The sequence below is a fragment of the Protomyctophum parallelum genome (genome assembly GCF_964188405.1).
Source record: "Protomyctophum parallelum genome assembly, chromosome: 5".
In the NCBI taxonomy this organism is placed as follows: Eukaryota; Metazoa; Chordata; class Actinopteri; order Myctophiformes; family Myctophidae; genus Protomyctophum; species Protomyctophum parallelum.
Window position 1 is genome coordinate 44,886,816 of NC_139702.1, and position 18,456 is coordinate 44,905,271.

At 41.6% G+C, this 18,456-nt stretch overlaps 2 long non-coding RNA genes across 2 annotated transcripts; one reads left to right on the top strand and one right to left on the bottom strand.

Moving 5' to 3' along the window:
- Positions 1-11,937: 11,937 nt before the first annotated feature.
- On the bottom strand, positions 11,938-13,443 carry LOC310859014. The gene is made up of 4 exons (XR_014569259.1): positions 13,369-13,443; positions 12,581-12,645; positions 12,419-12,469; positions 11,938-12,293 (listed from the first exon to the last, which is right to left on the bottom strand). It is a non-coding gene; the product is annotated as an uncharacterized lncRNA (long non-coding RNA).
- A 3,143-nt stretch (positions 13,444-16,586) lies between these two features.
- LOC310859015 lies at positions 16,587-18,437 on the top strand. Its single transcript, XR_014569260.1, has 4 exons — positions 16,587-16,656; positions 16,811-16,869; positions 17,679-17,729; positions 18,240-18,437. It is a non-coding gene; the product is annotated as an uncharacterized lncRNA (long non-coding RNA).
- Positions 18,438-18,456: the final 19 nt, after the last annotated feature.

The window sequence follows — 18,456 nt, forward strand, 5'->3', positions numbered from 1 at the left end:
ATAAATAAACAGAAGGTAAACGATGCTGAATGCAGTGCATCATGCTAGTGTTAGTTTTCTTTGGATGTTGTAGGCATGCAGTGCATCATGAAGGCATTGCATCATGGATGTTGTAGGCAGTGCATCATGAAGGCAGTGTAACATGGATGTTGTAGGCAGTGCACCAAGAAGGCAGTGCACCATGGATGTTGTAGGCAGTGCACCAAGAAGGCAGTGCATCATGGATGTAGGCAGCCAGTGCATCATGCTGGTGTGTGCAGTTCAGTATTTTAGCCATGACATAAGCGCCACCTCCATGCAGAGATACCTTCGGGTCCTACTCTTGTGTCCCCATAGAGTTATACTGCGTCCCTCTGTCGGACTAAATAACCACGAAAGTCAAATTTTACCGCTTTCCTTGAAACAACAAAGCTACTGGTCTCCCAAATCTGGCTGTGACAGGCCATCTGCCCCACACTGAATACTATCGCCATTTTATTTCATTGTGTCAACTAAATCATCCATTAGAGATCGTATTAATGCAAACTAGATTCAACATACTCAACCTTGCACACATTCTAAATATGCCCCCGAAATATTGTAGGCCTACTGAGCAAATGGACTGTTACCACCTTCAATAATGATAATAATAGTCTTTATTGTCTCCACATCATACATTTTCTTTGTCATGGACACTTGTACAGAACATTCTACTCGAGTTGGAAGCATTAAGACGCATTTTAACCCTCAATGGCTTCCTTTCTGAAAAATAACGTTATTGTAAAAAGATTCACACGTTTAGATATTGCTATTTACAATGAGAAGCGGACGGGAGCTGGTGCCACTTGGACCCAGACGTAACGTAGGACTACAAATGACGTCGGACATAAATACAGAGTTTCTTTGGATGGTGAAGGCAGTGCATCATGGATATTGTAGTGTAGAGGCAGTATGCTATTGTGTAGTTTCTTTGGATGCTGAAGGCAGTGCATCATGGATGTTGTAGGCATTATGCTAGTGTGTGTGTAGTTTATTTGGATGCTGAAGGCAGTGCATCATGGATGTTGTAGGCATTATGCTAGTGTGTGTAGTTTATTTGGATGCTGAAGGCAGTGCATCATGGATGTTGTAGGCAGTATGCTACTGTGTGTGTGTGTGTGTGTGTGTGTGTGTGTGTGTGTGTGTGTGTGTGTGTGGTTTATTTGGATGCTGAAGGCAGTGCATCATGGATGTTGTAGGCAGTATGCTAGTGTGTGTGTAGTTTCTTTGGATGCTGAAGGCAGTGCATCGGGAACTGATGGTATCTCCATATCATCCAGTCAGTTCCTGATGCAGTATCATCAACATCAGAACGTTCCTTCAGTCTCTGCCGGAAACTGGGCTGCCTCCATCACGCCTCCATCTGACAAGAACCTTCAAAAACAAAAAAAACAGAGACACACAGCAGTCAGACGTCAGTGTACATATACTGTATAGAGCATCGCAGTCCCGCCCCCTTTCATGACGACGAAAGACCCGGAAAATAATTCCCTGTTTATTTTCCTCATAGACTTTTTTAAAAGTATTTATTTAAGGACGTTTACGCCGCGGACAAAGCCAACTCGAGTTGTGACAAATCATGACAATAAACAATGTTTTGGGCCGATCAAATAATTTGTAAGAAGAAAAACAAAACAAAAAGTGTTGTAGTCTTTTTTTCTTCTTTCTAATTATTTGATCATTGTCATGATTTATTGTCATGATTTGTCACAACTCGAGTTGGCTTTTTGAAAAGTCTATGAGGAAAATGAATGGGGAATTATTTTTTGGGTCTCTCGAGGGGACACTATACAACTATGCAGACGTCAATGTACAGATACCATATACCTTTCACAAACTGCTCTCAGTTTAATCTCTGCAGTCAGTGCAGGAGCATCTTGTGTAGCTGTTAAGGCCGTTTTCAGTTTAACTAAGAGAAAGAACCTGCACAAGCAGAAAGTCTGCAACACTCCAAATGACATATGAATGGTCTTATAGGTTCAGTTTAGCATTGTGTAGACGTTAAGGAGATGTTCAGTTTAACCCCCGCAGGCGCCGTGAGAGGAGAGCAGACGTCTCACAGTTGCCAGCTGAGATTAGACCTTCATCACAGCTTTCTATGACGCACTGCCATGTGAATCACCCTGAGTCTAACCTTCATCACAGCTTTCTATGACACACTGCCATGTGAATCACCCTGAGTCTAACCTTCATCACAGCTTTCTATGACACACTGCCAGATGTGAATCACCCTGAGTCTAACCTTCATCACAGCTTTCTATGACACACTGCCATGTGAATCACTCTGAGTCTAACCTTCATCACAGCTTTCTATGACGCACTGCCATGTGAATCACCCTGAGTCTAACCTTCATCACAGCTTTCTATGACGCACTGCCATGTGAATCACCCTGAGTCTAACCTTCATCACAGCTTTCTATGACACACTGCCATGTGAATCACCCTGAGTCTAACCTTCATCACAGCTTTCTATGACACACTGCCATGTGAATCACCCTGAGTCTAACCTTCATCACAGCTTTCTATGACACACTGCCATGTGAATCACCCTGAGTCTAACCTTCATCACAGCTTTCTATGACGCACTGCCATGTGAATCACCCTGAGTCTAACCTTCATCACAGCTTTCTATGACACACTGCCATGTGAATCACCCTGAGTCTAACCTTCATCACAGCTTTCTATGACACACTGCCATGTGAATCACCCTGAGTCTAACCTTCATCACAGCTTTCTATGACGCACTGCCATGTGAATCACCCTGAGTCTAACCTTCATCACAGCTTTCTATGACGCACTGCCAGATGTGAATCACCCTGAGTCTAACCTTCATCACAGCATTCTATGACGCACTGCCATGTGAATCACTCTGAGTCTAACCTTCATCACAGCTTTCTATGACACACTGCCAGATGTGAATCACCCTGAGTCTAACCTTCATCACAGCTTTCTATGACACACTGCCATGTGAATCACTCTGAGTCTAACCTTCATCACAGCTTTCTATGACGCACTGCCATGTGAATCACCCTGAGTCTAACCTTCATCACAGCTTTCTATGACACACTGCCATGTGAATCACCCTGAGTCTAACCTTCATCACAGCTTTCTATGACGCACTGCCATGTGAATCACCCTGAGTCTAACCTTCATCACAGCTTTCTATGACACACTGCCATGTGAATCACCCTGAGTCTAACCTTCATCACAGCTTTCTATGACACACTGCCATGTGAATCACCCTGAGTCTAACCTTCATCACAGCTTTCTATGACACACTGCCATGTGAATCACCCTGAGTCTAACCTTCATCACAGCTTTCTATGACGCACTGCCATGTGAATCACCCTGAGTCTAACCTTCATCACAGCTTTCTATGACACACTGCCATGTGAATCACCCTGAGTCTAACCTTCATCACAGCTTTCTATGACACACTGCCATGTGAATCACCCTGAGTCTAACCTTCATCACAGCTTTCTATGACGCACTGCCATGTGAATCACCCTGAGTCTAACCTTCATCACAGCTTTCTATGACACACTGCCATGTGAATCACCCTGAATCTAACCTCGGGTTTAAAACACCCTGCTTCTAAAAATAGGAGATCTACAAGCTTGACACATTGTGAGCTTGTAGATCGTCTATTTTCATAAGTGTAAAATCAGTCATTATGACGGCATCAAATATTGTGATATTTAGTTGATTAAAACACTAACTAAAACATTCCAAATCGGCTGACGGTATGTTTGTCGGTATGTCGGTGGAAACCCTTGGCCAATCAGGGATCACCATTCTTGGTGACATAACTAAGGTATGTTTCAAGGTTGGTATAAGGTCAATAATTGATTAGAGCGCCCCTCACTTCACATGGGTGTGATTATTTTTACACAAACACTCAAAACTAGTCATAGGTTGGGGTAGCAAAGCAATGTTTGTGTTTACACAAACCCTCAAAGCTGGACGTACAGTATAGGAGGGCCCCTCAAAAAGTAGTATATTTTATTCCACCACTGGTTGATGTCAGAGTGACGGTCCAACCTCTCCAGGTGATTGTGACACTTTGATGATGACATCACAGTTGCCTGCAGAGATTAGACAGTCAGCCTGGGTCTGGTCCACTTTGTGTGACGCTGACACACACACACACACACACACACACACACACACACACACACACACACACACACACACACACACACACACACACGCATGCTGGCACGCATGTGCATTGCGGATTGCTGTAGATCGGCTATTTGTTGGAGAATGTTCACACCAGAGCAGCGATGCTCGGGTTCAAGTGGTTAAGTATGCCTGGTTTGCCTGGTGGGTGGTGATGGCTTCAGTTCCACCTGAACTGAAGCCACACCCACAGCTGTGGTTGTACGATAAAGGGGGAGGAGTTAGGTAAGGGGATGATATTGTGATGTCACTACCATGTTTGACTGTCCAGGTTTCAGCCTCCAGGAGGAAACCCTAAATGCAAAGGGAAGACATCATTGCACATAACCACACCGAGGGGTCTAATGAAGTACTGTCACCTCATAGACACATGAAAAACTGGGAATAATACAAGTCACGGCACTGCATGCTAATTATTAGGGATGTCCCGATACACTTTTCTCTTTCCCGATCCGATTCCGATACCACAATTTCTGTGTTAGCCGATACTGATACCGAATACCGATACCAGTGTTAATTAATTATGACATAAATGGTTCTATAAATTCAGGCCTTCCTTCCTTCCTTCATGGATGAAAAGGTGCAGGCTTGACCTGAGAACCTCTGCTCTACTGTACAACGGTCCTTCCACGTGGATTAGCAGCAGACGGACCCCCTGCGGGGGAGCGGGGCTATTGTTTGGGTGGACCCCTGCTGGGAGGAGACCAGATGAACTGGACCCCTCCACACACACACACACACACACACACACACACACACACACACGCCAGCAATGTTAGATTATTACCATTATTATTAATGTTGTTTTTAACATAAGTAAAATTACAAAAAGAATACGCAATATAAACATTATACTCATGCATGCGCAGGCCTGTATTTACATTAATAAGAAAAGGAAAAGTACTAACATTTCTCAAACTTTCTCAAGAGATTTTAGAAAAAGTTGATCTAGATTATAGCTAATCTACAAGCTGAGCTATAAATAAGCTTTCAGAACCAGTGTTACAGCAAATTCTGATTCAGTCTTAGGGCCCTTAGCCTTAGCCCTTTTCCCGAAACGTATAGCCACATTTTACTATTTTTGAACCTTTTTTAATGTTTTTCAACATAGTAAAACATGGTAAAGAAGTGTAGTGATAAGGCATAAGGCGGCGCCCAAGATAATTAAGGCTTATATAGTCTTTTGAATAACACACCGTTTAGATTTAATCCTATTTTAGCCATCTGAAATGGTTTAGTCTTTAGTCAGTCACTAGATATATCAACAGTTTAGTCTTTATGTTTATAGTCTAGTCAGTCACTAGATATATCAACAGTTTAGTCTTTTAGTCTTAGTCAACAAAATGAACACCATTACACCACTCACAACGAGTCTCATTCCATATAAGCTTGTAGATCAGGACTGATGGGAGATTAATCGGCACATCGGTATCGGCCGATTTGAGTTGTTTTTAGATTAATCGGCATCGGTTTGATTAATCAATCAGACCGATTAATTACCATGTTAATTATGTTTTTATCAAGATGTGATTCACCATGTTAATAATTTTTTTCAGACCTCCAGTTCTAGGAAACACAGAATGGGGGGACTTTCTTTTCAAATTATTTCCACACAACAGCTCAAAGGTATATTAATGACATAGTAAAATGTTGAAAATGAGTGGTACAGTATTCCCCTTTAAATATAAAGGTGTTTAAGTTAAATCCGATCTGGCTTGTCTAAGCCTGCAGTGCAGATACCCTGTTACATGTATTTTTCAGATTTTTTCAATACAGAATGAGATCATATCGACATCGGTAATATCGGTTATCGGACATAACAGCAATTAATTATATCGGATATCGATATTGGCCAAAATGTCTCATCGGCACATCCCATTATTGAAGTATAAAACGAGGCTTCAGCGGTGCATGCATGCATCTTTTGATATAGAAATAAAATGTATGTTATGCATAATTGAGTTCAGCCTTTTGCCACAATATTTATCCGTTTCTCATTTGGCCCCTTGGGAAAAATAATTGCCCACCCCTGGTCCTGACGATGACCACAAACAATCCACGTCAGGGTGAGTGGACACGACAGTGGGAACGCTGGACCTTCCCGAAGACTCCTCGCGGCCTAACGAGGCTAACGAGCCGAGACGTAGTGAGACAAAGCTTCAATTAGAGAGGGAGTGGCCGCCGCAACCGAACTTGACCCGCCACGGAGGTTCTCTACTTGCACGGCACTATAGAAGCACCATGAGAGAGGAGGAGACAATGGAAATAAAAGAAGTATTATCTTCAAAGACACACTATGTAATGTGTGTGTCTGTGTGTATGTCTGTCTGTCTGTCTGTCTGTCTGTCTGTCTGTCTGTCTGTCTGTCTGTCTGTCTGTCTGTCTGTCTGCCTGCCTGCCTGCCTGCCTGCCTGCCTCACTCACTATCCACATAATTTTAGTTGCTATTAGCTTAACCAGTGGTTCTCAAAGGACCCACAAATAAATATGTGTTTGTGTTTTAGGACAAGATTATAAATATTAATATACTACTACTGCTGTAAATAATAAATGATGCATTCAAGGAAACCATGATGCAAGGCACCAAGCTGCACATTGGGAGCAATTAGGTGTTCAGTGTCTTGCTCAAGGACACTTCGACACTGACTCTGAGGGAGCCGGGAACCTCGCGGTTTCCATCCGCCCCATAGTAGTAGTAGTAGTAGTCATAATGCACTTTTAATCCCTATAAAACCTCAATCCTGATAAAATGCTGTTGTACAATAATCGGCACTGTCCGAATCGTCCAAAATCGTTATAATTATTATGATGATACTATTTTTGTTTTAGCGAGAGTAGCCGATCAACAACCTCACGACACGACACGTGGTGAAGAGACACTTCTCACTCCAACCATATGGTAGCACATTTGACTAATTATTATTTCCACCGCCGTCAGTTTATCACTGACACACCTGGACATTAAATACACACCTCTAAAGCACTTTAATGATGTTTTTGATTCATTTTAACAGAATGCAAGCTAAGAATCTTATACGGTACACACGTGCAAAACCACAGCTGTGACATATTCTGTCGAGTGAGTGAAACCTTTACAGAATGCATGTTCAAAACAGCCTTTCTTCCAACGGATTCAATTCTATATTGATAAAACACAGGCACACTTTTGCATACAGATAAAGTATTAAATCAATCAATCAATACTTTCAACTTTGGCTCTCCATATTGTGAGCATGTCAGTTCAGAGTGCTATACAGTACTACAGTGCATCTCATAGTGTGGTCCGGGGACCCCCGGGTACCCCCCAGGGGTCCTTGAGGGGGTCCGGGTACCCCCCAGGGGTCCTTGAGGGGGTCAGGGTACCCCCCAGGGGTCCTTGAGGGGGTCCGGGTACCCCCCAGGGGTCCTTGAGGGGGTCCGGGTACCCCCCAGGGGTCCTTAAGGGGGTCCCCTGGAGCAAAATCAGTTTGTATCGGTTTAACCACTATCATACTGTATACATCTGCTCTGTGGGTCAGATTTGCAGATCTGCTATTCTTTTTCAAAGCGATATTGAACAAAACAAACCTGCCAAATAAAGAGAAATGCAACTTTGAAAATAGTATTTATTTTGGTGGTCCTTCCTCGACATGAAAACAGTTTGAGAACCTGAGCTGTATTGCTGTACTAGCCTACTGTACTCTGTACTCCTACTGTACTCCTAAAACCATATGGCGGTCGGGAACGATGCACAAAAAAACTCATTTCAACCGACTCTTTCACTTTGTAAATCTGTGATGTGACAATAACATGTGATTCTCATTCTGCATTGCAGATGCCTAATATCCATGCTGAGTACAGACACAGACACGTCATTGTAGTTATCATTTTATTTTTTAAAGATGTCAGAATATGATTAACTCATTGTTAACGTGTTAAGTCAATCAACAATAAACAATATTTCTTACCTGTTCTCTCTCATAAATATGCTGTAAAATCATTTCTTCTGTTGGATTCAACCACGTGTTGCTGCTAGCACTGGTTACTGTATGCTGAATGCACTACAGACCACGCACGCACGCGCACACACGCACACACACACACACACACACACACACACACACACACACACACACACACACACACACACACACACACACACACACACACACACACACACACACACACACACACACACACACACACCATGTGCTCTGCTGCATGCTGTCTCCACCCATGCACACATTGTCCAATCAGAGCATGAATACCATGATGAAACAGATTCCAGTTACAGTTCAAATATGTCGTTTTTTTATTTTACTCATTTCCCACACATGTTACTAAATTAAATATTCTGTCATACTCTCTGGTCACTTTGGTCATCAGTGGTTTTCAACCCTTTCCATATCAAGGTCCATTATTTATTCTGCATTTGAGCCACGGACCACCATTTGATGACATTTGATGCCTCTCGGACCCAAAATTTAAGAATATTTTGTCCACAATTCCATGTTGTATTGATGTTGGTACCATAGGATAGCTAACAGGTAAACTATCAAAATAACAATTCTACTACATTCTGTAATTGTGTAGACTTTTTGTTAATTAAGTAATGCAGATGTTTAACAATAATCTAACTCTTGATGTAGACTAATATGAAACCAAATGGACCCTTTGGTAATGGAGTAGAAGTATACTACAGATTATAGAAAAATGGACATTAGACATTAAATATAAAATTTTAAAAGTATTTTAGTACTGTAAATGTCCTGTCCTGTGGAGACCTCATTATGTCAAAAACGGTTTACAATGTGCAATTTATCAGACACTCTTAATCCAGAGCGATTTACAGTAAGCAAGAACAACACAAGGTAATAGAGGGTATGCTCATGCATAAAGTGAATGTCAAATCAAGTGGCAAAGTTAGTGTAAAAATAAGTTTAACGTAATTTAACGTCGTTTAATACAATCAGAGTTTCTGTGTGGATGTATGGGGTTGTCAAGGCCAGAAAGTAGTTTTTGCCACTCAGTAGGCGTTCCCGCATTACTTCCGGTAGAGGTTCATCCTGTCAGACAGCCATGATGATGATGATGATGATGATGATGATGACATGTACTGTGGGTGCAGTTGTTATCAGGGCTATAAGCAGAGCCAGACGCTGGCCTTCCCACACACACACACACACACGCACGCACGCACGCACACACACACACACACACACACACACACACACACACACACACACACACACACACACACACACACACGCACGCACGCACGCACGCACGCACGCACGCACACACTGAACTCTGTCTGTTCTGTCCCCCCCCTTTCCAACACCTGACTGCTTCCCAGGACAACACACTTTAAAGGGATATTTCACCGCTGGAAGAAACTTGCAGTCACTCAATGTTAGTATTTGTAGTAGTCTGTGTGTTTGACTATATAAGGTTTGACTGGATTGCTGAATTCCTACAATGCCCATAATGCTTTAGTGCACTTCCCCTCCTTGTGGAGAGGGGGGAGGCTGCATGGAGGTACGTGTGACTTTGTAGTCCAGGAAGGTAGCGAGACCACATGTTCATGACAGGTTTTTGGTTTTGGTTTTTATAGGAGCACATTTTAACATAAGATACATAAGACAACTATAACTATGGACTCATGTAGGTTCAATTAGAATAAATGTATTGTCTCGTACTCTCGTTGTCTCATAGACCTATTACATAGGGTTCCCCAATTCATTTTCAGGGCAAGACCCCATTTGAAAAGGATGCCCAGTTTGACATGCATAGAAGGCTACTGACCCCCATTCAATGCCATTTATATCTGGGACCCTTAAAAATAAATAAAAATAAAATAAAATATATATTATTTTTTTGGAAATTCTTTCATGGGCCACAAGGGGGCGCTCTGTGGGCCGCAAATGGCCCGCGGGCCGCCTATTGGGGTACCCTTAATTACACGCACGCACACACACATGCACACACACTCTCTCTAGCTGGGGGTGGGGATTTGACCTCGTACTGACTGACCCCGAGTTGAACTCTTCTGCAGACAACACACACACACACACACACACACACACACACACACACACACACACACACACACACACACACACATGTCATGACACACACTGTCATGACACACACTGTGTCATGACATAGAGCTCCCGGCCTGCATGTGGCTCCCCGGCTAGAAATAAAAGTAAAGTTGAAAACTCCCTTAAAGTCTGTTGAAACTCTCTACATGTCTGGAGTGAAATCCCTACTTGGGGTGAGGGTTACTTACACCTAACTTAACCTGCCTTTTTGGAAGCAGGACTGCCTTCAGTGCAAGCTTTGATGAGAGAAAAGCAAGCCAGGTTCTTCACCAACGAAATGGCATGCTTGATGACCCCTTGTGGTATGTTCTTCAATTGCTGAAAAAGGAGAACCACCGTCAAGTATTCTCATTTATCTGAGATAATGGAAACACAAGATCATATTGAGAGTGACCGAAGGGACATGATTCATAAGTTACAATCCAAAGAGGGAACAAGATATAAGACGTACCAAGCCATCAACCCAGATCTATCTGTTCTTTATATAGATGTTCCACTCTATACCAGCACCAGCAGTACACCTTACATTGAAGACTATTTGATATAACCTTTACACGGTTTCGTTTTTTATTATTGTTTGGACCCAATGTTTTATACATTTGTGTCAATAAAGTAACTAACTAACTAACTAAAGCCTTCTGCACAGACACTTAGGAATTCAGTGAAGTTGTTGCTTTTTTATATTGTATTTCTTATATTTTGTAGAGACTCTTTCTGGGCACCCGAAGAGCTCCTGCTCTTCACCTCTGCTCTGTTTGTTCTGACATTTCCAAACCCAACAGGTGATTGAAATGATGTGATTAGTGTCTCGATCATCTCATGAACCTGGCCAGCTGCTCGGACTGCCCAGACCACAGATGCAGAACACAGTAGATCTCACCATGCAATTGCATTATGTAACGCCCAGGATTCAAACTCAGGCCTCCTGCGTGAAAGTCCAACATCTTAACCACTAGACCAAAGGGATATCCCTCTGGACTGGGGGAGATATTAGACTTTTGAGGCCATCAGGCAGAGGCTCTGAGCCACTCCACATACACCATACACCCTCCTCCTACTAAATTTGGAAGCCAACCAGTTATGGGCCCTATTTTGCCTGCCAAAAAATACGAAATAATAAACTGCTCATCAGAGCACAGGTCTCCGCCAGGGCGGGTAGGTTATTGTGGGCAAGCATGCATGATTTGAGGCATTTTGTTCAAAAATGGCCACTCGTGCAAACTTTGGAAACCAATCAGGATGGAATTATAAAAAAATGTAAAAAATCACCAGATATTAGTGTGTAGGCCTACCTGCTATGTGTCTAATGTTTGGAACAAAATCTGTAGAATAATTATAAAATAATTGTTTTAGCAATAAAGAGACAAATACATTTTGATCAAGAGCTATGGCCACAACGGGAAGAGAGCTATATAAGGGCAACATGTTTAGAAAGAATTGGGTTGCACACAGACAAATACACTCACAGGGGCAGAACATCTCCACCTCCCGGCCTTCCGTCTGGCAGAGATAACAACAAATAAAAGTGGTCCTACTTATGTTATCAATATAAATGAGATACTTATAGTTCCTCCAGTAAGTTTAACCTAATTCTGACATTTTGTGATTGCGATCATGATGCAGGCTCGACTGTGAATGAACTCAAACAATCATATGTTGTCCTCATGGCAGATTTATGTAACAAATGTGATTCATTACAACATCATTTTCACTTCATGTATTCATTTTCAAAATGTGTATCATGTGTATATGTCCAAAATTGGTTCAAGCAATGATCACTCTGTGAAATCATTTGCCGGCAGCGCCAGCAGCGCCAGCAGGGCCAGCAGGGCCAGCAGGGCCAGGAGGGCCAGGAGGGCCAGCAGGGCCAGCAGGGCCAGGAGGGCCAGCAGGGCCAGCAGGGCCAGGAGGCCCTGGGGCAGGTGCTGCGGGAGCTGGGGCTGCGGGAGCTGGGGCTGCGGGAGCTGGGGCTGGAGCTGGAAACAGTGCTTGAAGAAGTGCTAACAGTTGCTGTGAAAAAAATCACAAACAAATTGTATACGTAGATTAATGAATGACACTAAATACAACGACCTCAGTCATCTCACAAATGTAATTGTGATCTTGGAAGATTTTTTTTTTTTCATCTCACAAACCTCGTTGGAGTTTGAGTCGGATCTTGCAACTCGCTGGTGCTCATCTTCGACCTACGGGAGTAAAAAATAAAAATAAATTGTGCACCTTCAGTGTTGGTTTGGTGATACTGTTCGTACAGTATGTGGAAGACAATTATTGACCTTTTATCATTTCATACTCACAGGAAAGGCCAAAGCGAGGCTCAGGAGGCAGCCAAACAAGAGTGTTATCTTCAGCATGATTTCAGCTGGAAAGTGAAAACAAACTAATTCTATAGTGGTGCAGTAGTTACCTTTTCATATCACGGTCCATTATTTATTCAGCATTTAAGCCACAGACCACCATTTGTTGACATTTAGCCTCTCAGACCCCAAACTAAAGAATATGCTGTATTGTTGTAGGAGAGATCAAAAAATAACAATTCCTTCTACATTCTCTAATTGTGTAGACTCGTAAATTAAGTAATGCAGATGTTTAGCAATAATAACACTCTCAAGAGTTAAATATCTATTAGGGTAGAGTTGGTTACCAACTCTACATAATTTAGCTGGGGACCACCTGAAAGTTTGGAACCCTCTCAAGGACCACTGGTAGGCCTGGGCCGTGGCTCAGTGGTCCAGGCACCGTGGCTGGTAATCCAGTCTGGCAGTGTGCCGCGGGCTCAACTCCCGATCCCGACGGCCCTTACTGCATGACTCCCCCCCCCCATATCTCTCCCCATCTCCTGTCATCCTACTGTCTATCCCTCTATAAAATATATAAAATAAAGGCAAATTCCACAAAAAAACATTAAAAAAGGACCACTGGTTGAAAACCACTGCAATGGTTCTTTTCATGGATATAGCATATAGTTTTCATATATTTTAAAAACCCACATAAAAATCATAGCAGATTAACACATTTCCATGACTCCTTATTATAAAAACATAGGCTACATATCAATACACATACTGAAGAAGTTAATTGTTACCTTATTGTAGTCTTCTCTTTAATTTCAGATGTTTGTCAGGACACAGGACAGCAGTGATATTGTTGAAACCAAGTCATGAGCACTTCTTATATATAGTGTTTTAGCCTCTGTCGACAGCTCATTAACAGCTACTGTAATACTGTGTAATACTTAATATTATGAAATCGTTCATCTCCACCTAATACGACAAGGTGAGACAGGTTTATTTGTGTAGCGCGTTGCAATAACAAGCTCCTTACACAAAACATCAAGGGCATCAAGAAGGTTCAAAATAAACATATTTTAAAGGAAGAACGCAAACATAATATAATAGACATAGAATTACAGTGCAATCAGCGTTTTCAAACGTATCAAGATAGTTCATTGTTTTCAAACCTGTTTGTTTAATTGAGGAAGGAAATATAGCATGTTTAATACAATTGTCTTAAATTACAGGGATGACAAATCAGACAAGGGAGTGGCAGGCATTAAGTGCATAAAGATTTCTTTCCACTTAAAGCTCTTTACTCTGATAGTAATCATTGCTATAGACTCAGATTGATCAGTTAGGGGTCCATCTCTCCAGCTCTTTAACCCAGTGGTTCCCAAACTTTTTCATGCAGGACCCCCAAATTGACACTCATTGGCCTGCGGATGCCCATTTGAAAATATATGCCAGAGACCCCCATAAGAGAAGATTTTTACAGCTCTACCAGTGATTCTCAACCAGTTTAATTTCAGGGACCCCCGGTTTGACATGCATTAGGCTACGGACCCCGGATGTAATGGCATTTATATCTCTGGGACCCCAATTTATATATTAAAATCAATGTTATAACTCTGAGAGTGTACAAATGGAACCAAATTACATTTGTACACTCTCAGAGTAACAGAGATATGGGTCCATTTGGTTCCTAACTATCCATCATAGCTGGGGACGTCCTGGAACTCCCTCAAGGACCCCTGGGGGTCCCCGGGCCCCACTTTGGGAACCTCTGCCTTTACCCATTCAGGAAGGGAACCCCTTTAACTCTTTCAGCGCCACCTGGTGGTCACCAGTTTAGGCTTTGAGTGCCAATTCTCATAAATTGTAATTCTATTATGCATGTAATGTGCATGTCATCACCTGTGCACCAGATTAGAGGAATTTTCAAAATATGTATAAAAAGAAAACGTTTATGGCTCTTAAACTTTAAGCATTACACTTTAGCTGCCATGCCAAATATTGACATGAAAAAGGTTGAGATTAACCACTGACAGCTGACAAGCTGTCATGATTTAGAAGACTTTTTTTCTTTTTCTTTTAATCTGCCTCAGGTCTAAATGCAGAAGAAAAATAAAATCTGGTCAGGGAATCAGATCAAGATACCAATTTGATCCAATCAGGAGAAGGAACCACAAAGATAATTTATAAGATTACTTTAAAGTGGGGTTACAATTTTGTCTGTCCATATTTTAGTTTCAACAATTCCAATTTCACTCTTTATACTGTATGCAGTATGAGATCTACTTCCTTTTTGATATAATTGCTATATCCCGGCCCTGATAATGTATATTTTCTGTTTATTAAAGACCGGTGGGGAGACCCTGTTAGCAATGATTGCTATATAAAACAATTTAACAAACAAACATACATACAAACAAACAAACAAGTGTAGGCTATATTTTAAGTGAAATGAAGACAAATAAATGTGAGTTCTGTGCTTGCTGACGTTCCAAGGGGAAATAAAAGCCACCATTGTTGAGCTGCCTATGAATCATGTGGAGTTTCAACATCCGTCCACTGTTCCCAACACCATGATGACATTAGAGCTGCTGGGCGTTGCTCTTGTAGACAGCAGGGCCACCTATTAATTATGTTATTTCACCATATTACCACCATGAGGATACAATTAAAATGACAATGGCTTTGACCTCTGATTGATTGTATGATGGAATATAATGTTGAAGTTGTGGCTCTGTCTGTCTGTCTGTCTGGACAGACAGACAGACAGACAGACAGACAGACAGTCTGTGCGCACGCACGCACACACACACACACACACACACACACACACACACACACACACACACACACACACACACACACACACACACACACACACACACACACAGATAATAAGTACAACTGTACTGTAATGTGCTCTGCAAAAAATGCAAATGATGCAAATGACCATGATATGACCTCCTATGATGAATTCCATTTATGGAATGAGAACTTCCAAATGTGTGAAAATAAAATGGCATGTTGCATTGTTTAAAGGTATAACGTTAATCCCCGAGGGGAAATTGAAGTGCTACAACAGCAACAGGCAGCCACATCTCACAGCGCCAAACAAGCAGCAAGTGAACGAATGTCACGTTTTGGATTTGATTTGATTATAATAAGTACTGTTGTACAATGCTTACTGTAATGTGTATTGTATCCTATAGATACGTATACTATTTCTGCTTTGAATATATGCGGTGAAAGTGAGGTTAGAGAGCAGAAATAAACCACGAGTCACTCTTCATTACAGAATTGACTGTATTTTGTCTGCCCACATTTCCCCCATGCATGAATTTAGAAACATACCCATAAAGATGTGAAGAGTTTTTAATGTTCTTCACACTGAAGCTTTAAAATATCAGGTCACACCGTTGTTGTGTGGTGTTGACGAATATCATTGTGTTCTCACGTGTGTGTGACATCCTGATTTACATTCACATAGTCAACGTCTAAAGTATATGGAACACAGTTTGTACTGAATGGAATTTGTTAAAACATATATTTATTTTAAGTTATTCATAGCTAAGCTGTATGGTTTACCATGACAACAACAACAAACAAAAGTAATCCATAACTCATGTTATGCAATATAACGAAGATAGACGATATGGCAAGTCAACTGATTATACTGCATGTGACTTTTAGTTTGAATATCAGATGAATGTGTATTCTAAAAATTTAAGTGCTATATGGAGACTATTAAGTGTGACAATAAAAACACAAGACACCATTGAACTTCCCATGAATCATGCAGAGTTTCAACATCCGTCCAGTTTCACAACACCATGAGATTATAGACCTGGGTGTTGGCCATTTATTGTTGGACATGGACCACCTATCTATTATAATCATTTCACCATATTACCACAATTAGGGATACAATTAAAATGACAATAGCTTTAATTCGACACCTGATTGCATGGTTGGAATATTCTTTATAAAGCTCGCATGCACGATGGACCAGACAGTACAAGATTCACCATCAGACGGTCATCGCGACTCCTATTACTTGTGTCGGGTTTGTTGTCCTTATACTGAAGGTATGTTTTATTTTCTTCACAGGAGAACATTGTTCATTTTCAAAATCAGCAATATATGTCATCTAAACTGTTTCGAACGAAAACGTATCCAGAATCGTTGTTTTTGTTATGACAAATAATAATAATAATGAATGCCTTAATGTTCTTGTTTTAGATATGAAACGGCTTGTTGTCCTGGCTCTGTGCTTCATAGCACTGTGCTCCTCGTTCCCGGTAGGTCACCTAGACTATGTGTCATGCAGTATCAGTATGATCCTGTAATTATAGGGTTGAACATGTTGGGCTCAGAGGGTGTATAAGCACACTTGGGATTCCATGCGTGGCCAAAAAGCCACTCGGGGCAGGCGTCTCTTCCTGGTTTTTAGCAAGGGCTATATGCTATATGCGTTCAGCTTCCTTGGTTTCAATTGCGCATGTGTCTTTCCTTCCAGTGAGCAACATGGAGTCCACCGTACGGTCTTCGCTACCTAACCTTATTTAATTAACCTTGGTTTTTAGACAGCTGGTGGATGGAAATGAAGCTCCACCCACGTGGCAGAATTCCGCGGCGGTCAGATTCGCGGAAGCTCCTGCTCCCCCGTGGAATTCTGCCGTGTATGGTGGAGCTTCATTTCCATCCACCAGCTGTCCTAAAAACCAGGAAGAGACGCCTGCCGCTTGCGGCTTTTGGCATCTTGGTGACGCTAAAGTGTGCCTTCGCTGAGAGCGGCATATTTAGTCAGTGGGGGAAAAAAGGTTATCAATGCTTTTACTTTATAAGTAAAAGTATCAATAGGCTACTGCAATATAGAACTGCTCCGTCACAAGTCAAAGTCGGGAATTCAAAATGTACTTGAGTAAAAGTACAAAAGTATTGGCATCAAAACATACTTAAAGTACTAAAAATATTCATTATGCAGAATGTACCATTTCAAGTTTTCAACAGCTTTAGAAAATAGCCGATCTACAAGCGCACAATGCGCTTGTAGAAAGAACTGAAGATTTGACATACTAACGTGACATTTAATGATTGCTTTCCAAAGGCAGGGGAGGAGGTACATGAGCGTGTGAAAAGATCCAGCAGCAGTGACGAGGTCAGTATATATATTCTGATAATACAGTTAATAAATAATAATTATAACTGTATTTATGGACTGTACCAGTGGTTTAGCCACGGGTACCCCAGGTGGTCCCCGTGGATAAATGAAGGAGACTTGGAAACCAAAAGGACCCTTTTAAGGTGTTTAACTCTTGAGTGTTAAATGATTTTACACCCTCGAGAGTTACATTATTGTTAAACATCTGCATTACTTGAGTTAATTTGCAAGAAGTCTACACAATTAGAGAATGTAGGAGAATTGTTATTTTTGATCAACGTTTGTTTGCCTGTTATCTCTCCTAATGTTACCAACATCAACACAGCATGGAATTGTGGACAACATCCTATCAAACGATAACAAAATATCCTTAAGTTTGGGGTCTGAGAGGCTAAATGTCATCAAATGGTGGTCCGTGGCTCAAAATGCCGGAAAACATAATGGGCCTTGATATGAAAAGGGATGAAAACCTCTGATATATATAACTGCATTGTTTGTCTTAAGCAGGATATGAACATGATGATGCAAATGCTGCTGCTACGACCTCCTGTGCTACCTCCTGTCCTACCTCCGCTGGGGAAATGAGATGCATGGGGATCAACCATCAACTTCCAATGAGGAACATTAATGCACCTCCATTTTGTTTTTGGATATATCATTTGTATTCACTGTGTGAAATTAAACCAATAAACAGCAAGTGGACAAGAACATGGTTTGAATGTGA